Consider the following 16,579-nt stretch of genomic DNA (forward strand, 5'->3'; position numbering starts at 1 on the left):
AAAGTTTTTCTACGGTGAACAGCAGAATGTTACCCACCCAAGGACCCCTGCGCCAGGGTGGGACAGAAATTGGGATTCGAACCTCAGATGGGGGCAGGACCCAAGGTATAATGTAGCAGCCCACCATTCCCACTCAGTACAGCACAATTCTTCTGCACAGCCCCTTCAACTGTTCAATCGCTATGCCCCGTTATCCTTCATGGACCAAAAGGATTGACTCTCCCCTAGACAAGACAGTAATGGTGAGGGTCCTCAGCCTGCTCCCAGTTCATTAGTTTGGAACTCTGCAGGTATTAGGGTCTGTAGAATTATGAGCTGGAATATCGCTGGTCTCAGAGCCAAATATAACGACAAGAATTGGCTGGACATAATTAGATCCTACGACGTCCTTGCCTTTCAAGAAACCTGGGAAACGTCAGACAGACTGGTTTTGGACGGCTTTTCCCACTTTACTGTACCTGCAGATCCTAGTAAAGCAGGAAGGGCAAAGGGGGGCTTGGCTATATACATCTCACTAGATATTCAAGGAAAGCCAAGACATATTAAATCTAACTTAAAAAACTGTTTAGCGGTCGAACTAACTACACCAAACTTTCAGCCTATATTATTTGTTAATTTTTATAATTCCCCCATCAGTCAAACCCCAAATGAGCATCTGGCAACTCTAGAGGAATTCCTGTCTACCCACAGTGAGAACAGTGTCCATGGGTATGAGGTGATCCTTATGGGTGACTTTAACATCCATCCATGCCATGCGGATTGCCATGTGGAACACGAGGAATCTTCCCCCTATTCCTCCCCACCGCATTTCGAACACTCATCACGTGGAGAGGCTTTGGAATTGCTCTTAGCAACTTTTAACCTCTATGAATCATGTAGTTGCCCCACAGGCCCGAGGTTACCAACATATGTGGGCAATGACACAGGCACAATTATAGACTATATCTTTTTTATCTTATAGTATTCTGCCTGAAGTTATTAACTATAAGGTAGAAACTACAGTTTTTAGCGATCATAACCCTGTAATTCTAGAGACCATATCACAGGGAGTCTTGGGAAAAAGGGAGATTGATGCTTTATGTGTGACAGAATTGGTCCCGAGAGATCAGAATCGTAGACTGAAATGGGATCAAGTAACCCCAATCACCTTTTTACAGGAAACTCTGGCTAAAGTTGAGGGGGAGGTTGCCACTTGTTTGGATAATAATAACTCTGGTACCAGAGGCTTTCAATGTTATCTGCCGTCAGGTCAATTTAGACCTGACCGTAAAGATAAAGCCTAACAGCCTCAGGGGCCCCAAATGGTTTGACTCAAATTGTTCCAAGGCTCACTCAATCCTCCTAAAGGCCCTAAAAAATAAACCTAGAGATAAAGAGCAGATAGCATCACTGAGGAAACAATACAGTTATGCTATCAGGGTGAGGAAATCTGAGATTAAAAAGGAGGCCTGGAATGATTTATTATTGCCTGATATACAGAGAGACAGCGCCAAATTTTGGGCAATAATAAACCACCCATACTTCGTGGGACTAGAGAATCAGAGAGCAGATTGCATTATACCAGACAAACAGTGGGTGACACATTTCAGTAACATCTATAGCTGTCCTGATACCACTCCAGACTGTGAGATGCCATTCACACAAGCAGTAACTACCATCTCTCCTTTTAGTTTAGAGGAGGTGAAAAAAGCCATTAATGACACACTCTATAAAAAGGCACCGGGGCCCAATGGGGTTCCCGCAGATTTTTTTAAGAGTGCCCCTGAACTAAGTGCCAAGATTCTCACAAACATTTTTAATATTACAAGGGATCTCATCTTTCCTACTAGTTGGGCCAAGTCCACGATAGTACCGATCTTTAAAAAAGGACAGAGGACAGACCCGGCCTGTTATAGGCCAATCTCTCTCATTGATTCCAGTGTTAAAATCTTGGGAAGAGTCCTTTTAGGAAGACTGACTCAGCTTTTAGAAGGGAAGGGTGTCCTATCAAACGCACAATACGGTTTTAGAGCCAAAAGAGGAACCCTAGACCAGTGCCTAAACCTAGAATTGATCATAAATAAATACGCAATCGCCAAGGGGGGTTCTCTGTACATGGCCTTTATGGACCTCTCCTCAGCCTTTGACCTGGTCAACAGGGCTAAGCTGTGGAGGGTCCTTTTGACCATGGGCATTGACCCCCCTTTGGTTGGATACCTGGCTGAGTTACATAGGGACCTCATGACCTCGGTCAGAGTGACTAGGGAAGGGAGATGCACTTGCCACTTTAAGTCAGAGAGGGGGGTTAGGCAAGGGTGTATCCTTGCCCCCCTCCTCTTTACTCTTTACATAAACGATCTCGAGGTAGTCTTGGCAGCATCCCACACCGATATCCCGCGTGCAGGTGAGACAAATATACCTGTCCTCCTGTACGCGGACGACGCAGTCCTTTTGGCACGCTCCGGAATGGCACTTAATAAACTCCTTTCATCTTTTGGGGACTTCATGTCCTTGTTGGACATGAAAACCAACACAGAGAAATCTCACGTAATGATTGCAGGAGCTGCAGGCAGGAAAAGAAAGTCGAAAACATTTTTTTGTGCTGGGAAAGAGGTCAGGAGAGTTTCATCTTTTCCATATTTAGGGGTGACCTTCGATGAAAAGGGCACTTGGGGCCCCCAGCATTCTGTCAAAAGCAACGCTGTTGCAAGAGCGGCAGCAGGGTTGCTTGGCTTTGCTAAAAATCTGGGAGCCCGCCCCATGGAAAGCATTATAAAGGTCTATAAAGCAAAATGTTTGTCTGTTGCCCAGTACGGCTCTGTTATTTGGGGGTACACTAATCATGACAAAATGCATAAAGTAGAAAACAAATTTTTGAGAACCCTGCTTTCTGTCCCCCAATCGACTTCCACCTATGCAATACATACAGAGCTAGGATTGGGCTATATAACTGACATTCTAAAACTAGCCCCAGTTATTGGATGGATGAAAACTTGGCTTAACCAGGAGCTTACATTAAATCACATCATCTTAAAAGATTGTTTAGCCCTGGACAGAGCCCAAAACATCCCGTGGGTAAAATATGTACAAACGCAGCTAATTTTAGCCGGCCGACCGGAGCTTTTCTCATCTCCAGATTTGATAAAGCAGGAAGATCTTAAAATAGTAAAAAATACCCTGACAAATTTATATGTTATGGAGAGGGAAGCCATAGAGCTAAAAAAACCATGGTTAGGAAACACTGTTTGTTGACATCTGTCCCAGGAATGGAACCATACCTTTTCCTGGTAACTAAACCATATCATCGTTTCCTTTTAACGAGATTCCGTTTTGATTTGATCCACTTCATTCTGGGCTATTTTAAAATATGGAATAGACCCGATAATGCTGAACCATGTGATTGAGATCACCTTTCCACCCAGGACACGATTCACTTTACCATGTTCTGCGGCCATTATACTGAGATTAGAAAAAGATATTTGCTTCCAATTTTGCGCAATCTAGGTTTTACTCAGGTAAAACCAGCCTTGATGTTCCTGCAACTCCTTCCCAATGTAAGAGTAGCTTTTCATGTTGCTAGTTTTTTAGTTGCAGGAGCACGCACAAATAAGCACCGCACAAGAACTAGGCACCTTATTCCTGAATATTGATTTCCCTTTTTTATTTCACTGATTTTAAATGCTTATATTCTTAACATTTTCGTATAACTCATTTTGTATATTCTGATTTTAGAGTTTATAAATATTGATTGTCTGTTAAAATTATGTATTAATTCATGTTCTGATGAAATGTTGCTATGTAATAATGCTCGTTCTTTTATGATTTTTAATAATCGAATAAAGATAATTGACTGACTGACTGAATTTGAAACCCTAGACGGTAGAAGGAGCCTCCCCAGGCAAAGTCCAATAAGCACAGGAAAGTGGCTGTGGTATCTTACTCTTGGAGTAGCAGAGGGCCTCTTTCCTATCTCTGTGTAAACCTGCTTTTATAAAACCCATGAAAGACGAAGCTAAAGAGCTGCCAGCCAATGCCAGACCAAATGGCTTTGCCAATGTTTGTCTCTACATACACCAGTGACAACTAGGCATCCCCACCATCCCACAGGTGAAACTTGACAGATTGAACTGAATAACCTTAAATAACAATTTCCCACACAAGACCCTTATTGTAACATTGATAGTGATAGAGCGCCATGTTGTTTGAAAAATTGTAGGGGTGCATCATATCCACCCATAGTCAGCACCTGCATATTTAGAGGGACATGTTATTGTGTGATATTTTATAATGTAGTACTAGGCCGAGGAACAGTGCAATATGTAGAATTATGCTTATATCATTTACAGATTAATGCAGTGCTTTAGTTGAGAGAATCATTCCTTAAGTAACTTAGAATTAATTGCTTCGTGTGTAAATTGTGCATTAGGATTGAACGTGCCATATTAAAGTTGTACATGCAGGCGGTCTAATAAGAAACGTGATGCTTTAACATGAGAATAATGATTGCTAATGTGAAATGTAATGTTAGGATTGTTTAACGAAATGCTTATGTTGCTGTATTAGAAATGCATTTAAAGGAGTAAAGGCCTGAGACATGAAAATGCCAGCAGAGGCCTAACTGTGGTTTTCTTAGCATGACTAGAAATGTCGAGTTGGAAACGTACCTTGGGAAAAGAGGATCTTGTTTGCAGTTGAATTTCGAATTGTAATTTACAGCATGCGAAGGGTTGTTTCTCATGTACTTCTTTTGCAGGTTCAAGTCCATGTAGCTCGTTAGGTAGAATGAGCCATTGTTCAGAAGATAGACTGGTAGGAGTAGGGACGAAGAGAGTCTACAGGAATGTATGGCTGATACTTTTGGCGGAGAAGGTGCCTGGGACCCAAGGACACAGCAACGCTTTCTAGAAGAAGAAGGATCGACGCTGGAAAAGTATGAGGGGCTGCACCTGCTAGAAGGAGGTGTGCCATGGGCGTATCCACTGTTTTGGGATTTTGTATTAGGGAAAGTGCCCCGAGGGTGGAGAGTCAGTTGCTATTGAAGCTAGGGTTAGAGTTAGTTGGAGTCCTGCCTAAGGCAGTCCAATTAGATATCCAGTTAGACATGGGACTTAGAGGGAACTAGGCAGGAGAATGTAAGGAGCATCTTAGAACAAGCTCGGTAGTTTAGGCTACTTACCTGGAAAAGTGAATGTGCTTCTTAGGGAGCCTTCACAGCTGACACCTTTTTCTCTTGCCTGGAAAGTATGTTGAGTAGGGATGTCACTTTAGAGGTAGGGACAGACTAATCTTTTTCTTTTCCATTGGAGCAGATGCAGTCGAGTTTACAGTGGGAACCGTTATTGCATGCCTAATGCTTCTTGAATTAACTTTGCTCTTCATTTTGAGTCGTCTGAGACTCTTGCATAGGATTATGTTTGTATTAGTGCCAGTTTATTTCTTGAACCTCTTGCTGAGATGCTTGTATGTGCAGTTGTTTTTAGCGTTGTAATAAAATGTTAAACTTTTCTTCGGAGTCAGTGGTCCTTCAGATTGAGAGATGTTGAAACTAGGAAACTATAAAAAGTGTGAAATTTAAAGAAATTCCTTCACATTTCCATGCAGACTAAAGAGGTCTGTCGACCAGGGATTCTTTGTTGAAATGGTAAGGTGAAAATCTAGTTGAGAATCCCAGCGTCATCAATCGCAATTGCATGTCTGCCTTGACGGTGCTTGAACTGACCAAAAGTTTACATATTGTAGCAATGGAAAACACCTAAACACCAAAAATACATAAATGTATTATTGTAAAAAAACAAGCAAATTATACAATGTGCATAAAAATGTAATAAATAAAAAAATACACAAATAAAGGCTGAAAATAATTTAGTTAAATCGAAAAAAAATAATCATTTTGCTAACATCGAGAATGCATATCCAACATCTTAATTATCAGACTACGTGAATCTAAAGGCAAACGTTTTTTATAAATACCATGACTTACCTGACGTGCGGTCTATCAATTTCATACTTGTTTTTTTCAACTTTCCTGTACATAAAAAATAGATTTAAAGCAATGAACACATAGTATTAATTGGAGTCAGATAGTTTTTTATCGTTTCATGTTTCTTAAACATTAGAGATACTCCATCTGTTAAACATTGCACTGCTCCATTTTCATTTTTTTGTTAGGAATGGAAAACAAGCCTTGATTAATCACAAAACACAAGGTGCTCTTGTGTTACTAAATCTACCATTGAGCTTCTTTCCATGTTATTATTCCTTTCACATACCACATGAAGCAAATCTTTTCTGTTAGTGAAAACTATGTTTGTCCAGCAGAAAATATGCAAATTATGAGTACATCATAAATACCTGAGCAAATGCCTTGAAGAAAACAATTCTTGCGCACCTGGGCTGAGTGCCTCGCACAAGGACAACATATTTGACACAGGAAAGGTCTATGTTTAACAAGTTAACCAAATATTTCGTAAAACATGAAATGAGGACTTTATAGAAGACACTTGAAGAGAACCTCTGGAGATAGTCTTCAATCTCCCTTTAAGTACAATAGCCAAGTTTAAAGCAAATTTTCATTATATGCGGGGGAATGTGGAAATCAGCAAGAACAATGCAATGCAATTTCTAGATGAAAACCTGCTAGTTCCCATAATGGCTGCTGTTTGATTTGACCCTTTCTGCAGCATCTTCCCCAAACTTTGTGCCTTCACCCTCCATTTTTCTGAACCCGTTTTTGTTGGCCTTCAGGACTCCTCACACTCTAACACTGCTAACCAGTGCTTGAGCTCCCGCCCTAAAACATGGTAGAATTGGTTTATACCCATTGGCATATTTAATTTACTTGTAAGTCCCTAGTCCCAGGGTTTTAAAAATTAAATGCTACTAGTGGACCTGCATGACTGGCTGCGCCACCTACTTACTTAGCACTTTAAACATGTCTCAATCCTGTCATTGCAGCCTGTGTGTGAAATTTTAAACTGTGTGGTCGACCTAGCAAAATAAACCTTTTGCCAGGCCGAACTCTTCCTTTTTAATACATGTACATCACCCCTATGATAGGCCCTGGAAAGCCCAGTGGGTAGGGTGCTGTGTATGTAAAAAGTGGGACATGTACTTTTCCGTTTTACATGCCTTGGAAGTGAAAAACTCCTAAATTCCCTTTTCAGTGATGCATGGCCTTCCTCTCCCATAGACTAACATTGGAGTTACCTTATTACTTATAATAAGTGATCATTTCTAAATGTGAGAAGGTAACCAGTTAATTTTTGGTGTCTTTGGAATTGCAATGAAAAATCCTCTCTCATGGTAAAGCTTGATTTTAATTACAATTTTGAAAATACCACTTTTAGAAAGCTGGCAGTTTCCTGCCTTGACCCTCTAGTGCCTGTAGCCTGTCTCTGGGTCACACGACTGAGTATAGTTGACAGTTGGGCTTTGTGTATTCCCCCTAGACAGCCACATACAAGAGGGAGCGTAGGTGGGCCTATATGTGCCATCACTGGCAGGATCAAATCAAATTAAATTAAACTGGAGCTCATAAAGCGCACAGATACTCCAAGGTGTGTCCCGGCACTGCAGGTGTATAAACCACTGATCCACAATTTATATATGCGGGGACTTAAACTAAAATGCTTTATTGAAAAGCCAGGCTTTCAAGCTACATTTAAAATAGCTTACATCCTTATTAACCCTAAGGTGCCTGGGGAGGATCCTTTTTTTTCTTTTCTATTTGTGTTGGGAACCACATCAAGCAGTGCATCAGCTGAAAGTAGGGTTCTGGAGGGCGAGCAGTGAAAAAGTCCTTTAGGACTTAATCCATAAAACACTCTGTGGGAACAACCAGTCCCCTAAATGTTACTATTGCCCAAATGAGCAGCCAATGTAGCTCTTTGAGATAGGCATGAACAGAAACGGTCCTCGAGATATTCAACAATAGCCTATCAGAAGCATTCTGCACCAACTGGAGTCTCATAAGTAGGTAGAGAGGGAGGCATTGTCATAGTCCAATTGAGAAGTTATAATGGCATGGACTACAGTCTTCTGACAACAGTCAGGGAGAAGGAACAGAAACTTCCTCAGGAAACGCAGCAAGACCAAACATGTCCCAACTGGGCTCTCTACTTGCAGTTTGAAGCACAAATTACCGTCAAACTTCTCTCCGAGGTTCTTGACTACCATAGTAGGGGTTGGAGGAGATGGAGCTGAACATGCCCAAATTTAACCACCCACAAAGGGGGGGAAGATCCAAAGACCAGCATCACTGTCTTACTTGTGTTGCACTGAAGGTTGCTCTGGCACATCTACTGAAACAATGCTGACAGACAAGCTTAAAATCCGCATTGGGCACTAGTGATGTTCCCATCCCTAGTGAGAATAGTCTGTGTTACAGATACTGCATGAATCTCCACCATCACAAAGACCCACATCGCATCACAGTCCAGGCCTCAGCAGAACTGCTGCTGCATGACGCATCCTCGTGCAGGACTCACATTTCCTGCAATGACCCTCTAGTGCCTGTAGCCTGTCTCTGGGTCACACGACTGGGTATAGTTGACAGTTGGGCTTTGTGTATTCTCCCTAGACAGCCACATACAATAGGGAGCGTCGGTGGGTCTATATGTGCCATCACTGGCAGGATCAAATCAAATTAAATTAAACTGGAGCCTATAAAGTGCACAGTTACTCCAAGGTGTGTCCCGGCACTTCAGGTGTATAGATCACTGATCCACAATTTATATATGCGGGGACTCAAACTAAAATGCTTTATTGAAAAGCCAGGCTTTCAAGCTACATTTAAAAGAGCTAACATTCTTATTAACCCTCAGGTGCCTGGGGAGGATCCTGCCTGTTCTTTCCTCTTTGTGTTGGGCACCACATCAAGCAGTGCATCAGCTGAAAGTAGGGTTCTGGAGGGCGATCAATGAAAAAGTCCTTTAGGACTTCATCCATAAAATGCTCTGTGGGAACAACCAGTCACCTAAATGTTACTATCGCCCAAATGGGCAGCCAATGTAGCTCTTTGAGTTAGGCATGAACAGAAACGGTCCTCAGGATATTCAACAGGAGCCTAGCAGAAGCATTCTGCACCAACTGAAGTATCTTGAGTAGGTAGAGAGGGAGGCATTGTCATAGTCCAACTGAGAAGTTATAATGGCATGGACTACCGTCTTCTGACAACAGGCAGGGAGAAGGAATGGGAACTTCCTCAGGAAACGCAGCAAGACCAAACCGGTCCCAACTGTGCTCTCTACTTGCAGTTTGAAGCACAAATTACCATCAAACTTCTCTTAAAGGTTCTTTACTACCATAGATGGGGTTGGAGGAAATGGAGCTGAACGTTCCAAAATTTAGCCACCCACAAAGGGGGAGGAGATTCAAAGACCAGCATCACTGTCTTACTTATGTTGCACTGAAGGTTACATACACAAAATTGGGGCTGTTTGAAGCACACCATTAAGTTCCTATTTAGTCTTAGCTTCAATTGTCGCTTACTCGGGGATCAGTCAACCCTCTACTGCACAATGAAGACAAGTCAATAACATTCATTCAGAAAATGAAGATCGAGATAGGTCAATCTTCTTGTTGTATCATCAATCCTTTATTTGTATATGGAAAATGTAAAAAGCTCCCAGTACACTGTTTGCCGACACGTGTTTCGTCTTTCTCTAAGACTTTCTCAAAGCATGAGCACTTGTAATGGGTGTCTCAATGTCAGCTAAAACGAAAAGATCATCAAAAAGCTTCTGGACGTATAGAGTTCCGATTGTCATAAAATGATATCCCCACAAGATCCTAGTTCATTACGATCAGAACATCAATGTGTCCGCACAAAGCACCAACTGGGTATGAGATATCAGCTGGCCAAAAGGACGTCTGAATAATCCTGTACGAGGTATGAGAGTATTGATTTATTAAGATCTGCGATGTTCTAGTGGGTCTGGGACGGTCACTCAGTCAGTACAAAACATTTTGCCCCTGCTCCTATACGAGTAGAGACCTATAAAACATGTATTGTACGTCCTCAACACCAAATATCAGCTTCAAATTGCTGTGTAATATACTCGGTTGCTGAATGTTCAGCAGCCTTAACCCCCAGAGGTTACCCAACCATAGTACGTTGGAACCAGGAAAAAAAAGGTTTGGTAGCAGAGAAGCGGAACGTCACCTCCATGAAGGTTGCTCTGGCACATCTACTGAAACACAGCTGACAGACAAGCTTTAAATCTGTGTTGGGCACTAGTCATGTTTCCATCCCAAGTGAGAAAAGTCTGTGTTACAGATACTGCATGGATCTCAACCATCACAAAGACCCACATTGCATCACAGCCCATGCCTCAGCAGAACTGCTGCTGCATGACGCATCCTCGTGCAGGCCTCACATTCCTCATAGAAGGCAGCCTCGAGGATGATGACGGACTCCGCATCGCAGCCTCATAGCTGCTCGGGACTGACACATTGGACCAATTGTGCGATGTATTCTTGACACCACTCTGCACATCACAAGTCCTGTCAAATGGATCCTCGATGACAATGCAGGCCCTCACATTGCAACCTCACCGCATTTTGGGACAGACACATAACTTCTGCTGCACTGAACATATTTGACGCAGACCCTTGCAAACTCTCTGCAAACCAGGAATTAAGGTACTCAGTTCAGCAGGCCAAACTGGGCCCCTGTAGCCATTCCATGCTCCTTCACGGTCGGTCTAAACTTGGAATTTGTCCCGGTCCGGCATGACAACATATCCAGAGTTGGTGCTATTTTCACCTAAATCTTTAAAATTGCATATCCCTGGTTGTACTGAGTGGATGTTTGTTGTTCCTGTCTTGTTCTATTTATTAAACATTACTTATGTTTTTAACTTGGCATGGGTTTCTTTTTGCATGGTGTTTTTCACTTTAATACTGGTATATAGGTGTTACACAACAACTTTACACACTGTCTCTGAATTAAACCTCATTGCTCTGTGCTAAGCTACCAGAGAGTTAAGCACTTGTTAATTTAGGATTGGCTTGTGCTTCATCCTGACAGGGATTGTAATTGCTGCATGAGCAGGGCTCCCGCCCCAGCCAACCAACAACACAATTTCTCACAGCTGCTATAAAGGTGTTTACCATTCCTGTACAACTTTTGAGGGTGAATAGGAGACATCATATTAGATATAGATATAGCCTTCCATAGGCTTAGTCTACTCTTATTATGGGCAATATCCAAGGTGGTCTCTTTGAAGCTTTTGGGAATAAAGAAATGTTCATATACTCTTCTAAGCTTTCTTAAGTTAATCATGAGTTAAATGCAGGCCGGTCTGAGTGTGGACCAGGTAGATCTATGCATTTGATTAAGTGAAAAAATAATATTAAAGTGCAGTTTATCTCTTGGAGCTTAGTTCACAAAACTGGAAGCTTAGTGATTGACATTTTGTAAATGTAATTTGCAGGGTCACACAGACTTCACAGGAACCATAAGTGAACATGCGTTGAAAACCTCATGTTGGAAGGAGGTCCCTTCAGAGGCCATGAGATCCACAGGGTGGGTGTTTACTGGCTGGCTCTTTAATTGGATGAAATAGGATCCCATCTACAGATATGGTTGACTTTGGAAGGTAAGAGAGGACAAGCATTCAATGAAGAACGCCCTTTTGTTGTCCCCTTATAAGCTGTTACATCTTAAAAGTTTGGTTCTGCTTGGTATGTAGAAGCAGTAGCAGCCTGTAGAGGGAGTTCCGTGGGGCAGTGAGGCAGCCGGGGGGAGGGGAAGGGGGCGGGGTAGTATACACCGGAATATGGATGAACGGGGATAAGTAAACAATTAGAGAAATAAAACTAATTTCTTTGCGCGCTGCATCACAAAATGCGATGTAGCGCGCGCAACAAAATTCTTTTTATGTATTTCATTGTTTACTTACCTCTGTTCATCCATATCCTGGTGTTTACTACCCCCCACCCTGCCCCTCCCCTACCCGCCTCACCGCCCAACAGAACTCCCTACACGGGCCGCTACTGTGTAGAAGGCCTATACTGGGGTGCATGTAGTCCAGAATTGTCAAATGGTAGAGTAACTCCGGGTATATATAAGCACAAAGAGAACTTCTGATGGATATGGATGAACGTTTTAGAAAAGATCAGTAACAAAAGACATTAAGTACTATGTATGCTTTGTTCAATTATGTGGAATTTATTTGATCGGAATAATTTGAGTGTATTGGAACTTTAACATGTTTGTAGCTAAGGATAGTCTTGATGGTGATGCTAACGCGAGATATCACTTGTAGCTATCGTTCTTGATTTGAAATATTTACTTTTTGTCACTATTTAGTTGCAGATTTTCAAGATGGTTGGAAACTTTGGCACATTTTCTCTTGTTTTCCCTTGCAGTGACACCTTTGAGATGAAGAAGTTGCAGAAATATTTAGAGAGTTGATGAGGGTTCCTTTGAGCACCTTTCTGGCTACAAACTGATGGCTCCTAAACCCAAACAGTTTTTTTCAATTGGCCAAGTTTTATGGGAAAGTGGTTTGTTCATCAACATTGCTGTCTCCTGTTTTGCCTGAATAGTGGCATGGTTCAGTTCATCTGGATTTTCTTTTCCACAGCAGGACTCCTAATCATGGTAAACATATAATCCTAAGCTTGCGTATACAACATTTCACTAATTCTTCTTTGATGCACAGTAGTGATGCCAGTGCATGGAGTCCTGTGAGGTGGATGTAGGGGGTGTTACATGGAGGTGAGTTTCAAAGCACAGACAATTCCCTGTTTGCAGTTACCTGAACATTAGAGCTAGTTAGGGTAGTACACACAGTCTGCAGGCTACAGTATGGCTAATCACTGGTGTGGGTCAGTTTACTTTTCAAGATAGGGCTCATGATGCTGGCACCTATAAATTGAAGAGAGGAGGGGACACCTGAAAAGCAGAACCATTTGACCTGCTTAGTCCCAAGGTATCAGGATCCTTGAAACATCATTTTATTCACACTTAATAATAATAATTTATTGTTTGATTATTTAAAATCTTACAATAGATAATTCATATCATAGCAAATACCTTTTAATAAAACTTTTTTTGAGAATAAAAACCTACTTATTATACAAATTGGAAATGTACACGATTTTAAAAGTGTTATTAACCTAAATATTGCAAAACTTATTGAACCAATTAACTACCACATAGGACCTATGCATTCTCCTTGATCAAGTCATCAGCGGTCAGTTTTTTTATCATTAGTATAAATTTTACAAATGTGGAATTCAAAACTATGTCATTTGATTTGAGACATCTTATAAGTGCTTGTCTGCAAGTCAAAATTCCACGCATATTAAAATGCCACTTGAGTGTCATTCTTCACACCTAAAACTGTAAGTGCTAATGCTCTATTAAAAAGAGGCTAAGTACTACAACTGTTTAAACCTTTTAAAATCAAAACATATTCAGTAGATTGTTTATGATTCAATGCCCATGCATTGTGTGAACAGGGTCTGAAGGTTTTTGTAAAGTGTAGACTCCGTCGGCCTCATTACGAGGACCCCAGTAGTCCCGATTTGAGCAGCAATGAGAGTCACTAGCTGAGCCAGGTTCATGAGATCCAAAACAAACACCCCAGATCCGTAGTGCTTCATCCAGAGACTCAACCTACTGAGGAAAAATGAGGAATATGGACCAGAATTACAGATTCCAACAGTAACTCCTCAGTACTAAGGTGACTCGGTTGTAATGCTCATTATCTGCCCCTGGTATTGGTAACTTCAAGACGCAGCATTCTCAATAATCTTGTAACTAGGCCACCCGTGCTATTGGTAACTAGTTTTTGTGAGAGATGGAGCTCCACAGAGAGTTTACATTTAAATTAACATGTTTATCTGTAAAGTGCATCATGCATCCTTTAGGTATTTTGGCCCTGAATAACAGATGCTTATGCAATGCAATACAATGGCATTCATTTTATCGGCCCTGAATAGATGGCTGACTAGACCCTTTGGGATTTGAACCTGTGACCATGAGGTCAAGCCCATATCCCTGGAGTCCATGCATTAATACACTGAGCCACCAGAGAAGGATATGTCATAGCGTCAGAAGGTGTAGATTTAATTAACTTTAGTGACCAACCTGTGGCAATAGTGGGCCTGATTCACAAAGGACTTTGCACACCTCAACCAAACTTTCAAGTTGTCAATTACCAATCAAACTTTAATATAAACTGACAAGTGAGATTTTATATTTTGCAAACACAAAATACTAAGTATCATGCACTTTCTGCAGTTACAATTTTAATTTTAACAGCAGCTTCATAGGTATTTCAGTTTGGGCCTATCTGCTGAAGGAAATGATCAGACAAATGTATAAGTGCCTGCGTGCATATGTACTTAATATAGGCGGTTTCCCACCCTGGAAATGCATGCAAATCAACTTTTGTCAAACAAAACTGTGTTTCGAAGGTGGGAATGGGTGAGAATGACGGGACAACAAAATATAAATAGTTGTGCACAAGAAGACGTGTCCCCCGGAGAAAACTGATATTCCTGTGGGGAACCAAAAAAATGTAAATGTAAACGTACAAGTACATATTTACTTCAGATTTACACATTTAGATATTCTACACAGTCTGAATACCCCTGAAAGTATAAGTGCATCATGAGAGGGAAGTTTTCTTTGTCCATTCTCCTGCGAAGCTAAAATTGTTTATTGCATGAGACTAAGTTTAAAATTAAACAAACACATTTAATTTGAAACTGACATTTAAATTCCTTGAGTTATTGAAGTATAAGTTCTCAGGAAAATTTTGCTTTTCAAAGTTAGCTCAGGATTTAGTGAATTCACTTATACAACACATTGCTTATAATATAACTGAGGCCAACAATAAATTGCTTTCTACAAAAATGTTGAAGCCACAAGTTAAAAGAAGCAGATTAACGTGTTTGAACAATGGAAGTGCAAATTTCTGCAAATCCAGAAAATCTTTCAGAAAAAAACGACTGCAGTCACAAAGCAGTTTGGTCCACATTTATCTTAATGCTCATAGTTCTTCAATATGTTTAACAGAAATCTTGAAGTAGTGTTGGATACCCCGCAACGCTAAAGTTAGATATCCGCAAACGGAACTTTGAAAATATGCCCATCAAAGCATCAACTATAGACTGGTTGGAAAATGTATTATTGAACTTGTTTAGAGGCACAGATATATTCGCAAAGTATGGCATCCAGAAACTGCTAGAGGAGATTCCAAAATACTAATAATCATATGATTTAAAAGAATCAATGAATATTCTATTCATTGGAAAGTCTCCATCACCATAGCCTTTCCTAAATTTTTTATGCAGATAATTTCACTTAACTGCTTTCTGAGGTTAGGTCACACAAAATCCCTTTATAATACAGATATAGCATTCTTTGCTAAAACATACAGAAGTGTCATTTGAAGAGAATAACAGGCACCTTAAATAAAGTAGGGCTAATAACCAGCTACAAGATTCTCATTGCCGTCTCGGACACTTAACTCTGTCTGCGCATTTAAAAAGCTTTCGAGAACGAGAATCTTTTCATTTTCAAGAGAAAGTAACACCAAATCTAAGATGATAGCTGTTGTTTTTTCATTCTTAGTGTTTCATAGGCTTAACATTCTCTGTGATGTAGTTCAGAGTTTTTCATATGTCATTTTGGAATGTTATAAGGTCATTGTGGAATGCATCATTTGTAAGAGCTGACAGTTGTAATTGGTGATTGAAACTGTATGCATGCCGGTTCATCTCTTCGACTGCATTAAACGATAATTGAATTACTGATGATCCTGAAACCTTTATTACACTGGCGATGGGATTTTGAAGAGTGGAAGAACCCACACACGCTACGCTTTCCAATATTTAATTATTGAGTGGAAGCAGTTAAATACTAATTTCTACATTCGGAAGACACGCTTTGGAGGAAGTACCGAGGAAGTTCCTTGATGATTCCAGAATTGTTATGGGAGAAATGCTTTTCAAGTGCGTAATGAAAGCACTTTGGAGGAAATTGTCATTTTAAAACAAAAACGATCGCACCTTCATTGCCTCGCGCTATCACTCGCTGCTCGAGCGTTTCAACCAACGACTGCACACGAGACTTCTGCACGGCTCCTTGGTTATCATTTCCTTGACGTCCTGCTCTCTGTGGATTACGGCAGTAATACACGTACGTGCACACGGGAGTCACGTCGTGTAACCAACGTAGAGGCCATATTGTTTTTTACTATACGATTTTCAAGCTATTTACTTTCCATGACGCGTCGGATGTGTAGGAAGGTTCAATTAAATTTGTGGTACCACTGAAGTTTTAAATCTTACACGACCGGCACAAAACAACGTTTGTTTTTTTCTCTTTCTTCTGATTATCTTCTGAAAATTAACAAGGAATAGAATCTTTGATTTATTTTATCGCGCTATTCAAGTACTTTATATATACACTTATTTAAGCATTACCAAATCTACTGACAGTTTTCATTTGAGAAATTAATAATACTACTAGCAACTTTTATTGAACTTTATGAATACAACTGGAAATAAACTGATAAATACATTATGAGCCAAGCAAATTACAAAATTAATCCTCCACAAGCCTCTTGGATTTCTGGAT

The sequence above is a fragment of the Lissotriton helveticus genome, chromosome 3_1 (assembly GCF_964261635.1).
Source record: "Lissotriton helveticus chromosome 3_1, aLisHel1.1, whole genome shotgun sequence".
NCBI classification, from domain to species: domain Eukaryota; kingdom Metazoa; phylum Chordata; class Amphibia; order Caudata; family Salamandridae; genus Lissotriton; species Lissotriton helveticus.